Source organism: Mandrillus leucophaeus, unplaced genomic scaffold, assembly GCF_000951045.1.
Source record: "Mandrillus leucophaeus isolate KB7577 unplaced genomic scaffold, Mleu.le_1.0 Scaffold119, whole genome shotgun sequence".
Lineage (NCBI taxonomy): Eukaryota > Metazoa > Chordata > Mammalia > Primates > Cercopithecidae > Mandrillus > Mandrillus leucophaeus.
In genome coordinates, this window is record NW_012100209.1 from 2,487,978 (window position 1) to 2,489,028 (window position 1,051).

The window sequence follows — 1,051 nt, forward strand, 5'->3', positions numbered from 1 at the left end:
TCCTTTATCTACCCAAATCCTATAAAATGGCCCCACCTTTTTGGCCCTCTCTTTTTGGATTCAGCCCACCTGCACCCAGGTGATTAGAAAGCTTTATTGCTCACACAAAGTCTGCTTGGTGGTCTCTTCACATGGACACACATGACATTTTGGTGCCATGACTTGGCTCGGGGCACCTCCCTTGGGAGATCAATCCCCTGTCCTAATCTTTGCTCCATGAGAAATATCCATCTACGACCTCGGGTCCTCAGACTGACCAGCCCAAGGAGCATCTCACCAATTTTAAATCTGGTAAGCGGCCTCTTTTTACTCTCTTCTCCAACCTCTTTCACTATCCCTCAACCTCTTTCTCCTTTCAATCTTGGCAGCACACTTCAATCTCTCCCTTCTCTTAATTTCAGTTCCTTTCCTTTTCTGGTAGAGACAAAGGAGATGCTTTTTATCCATGGACCCAAAACTTCGGTGCTGGTCACGGACTTGAGAAGACAGTCTTCCCTTGGTGTTTAATCACGCAGGGATGCCTGCCTGATTATTCACCCACATTTCAGAGGTGTCTGACCACACAGGGACGCCTGCCTTTGTCCTTCACCCTTAGCGACAAGTACTGCTTTTCTTGGGGGGGGCGGGCAAGAACCCCCGACCTCTTCTCTCCCTGTCTCTACCCCTTCTCTGCTTTTCTGGAGGGCAAAAACCCCATGACCCCTTATCTCGGTGCCCTGACCCCTTATCTCCACATCCCCACCCCTTTCCCGCTTTTCTGGAGGGCAAGAACTCCCCAACCCTTTCTCTCTGTGTCTCTACTCTCTCTTTTCTCTGGACTTGCCTCCTTCACTATGGGCAACCTTCCACCCTCCATTCCTCCCTCTTCTCCCTTAGCCTGTGTTCTCAAGAACTTAAAACCTCTTCAACTCACACCCGACCTAAAACCTAAAAGCCTTATTTTCTTCTACAATGCCGCTTGACCCCAATACAAACTCGACAGTAGTTCCAAATAGCCAGAAAATGGCACTTTCAATTTTTCCATCCTATAAGATCTAAATAATTCTTGTCG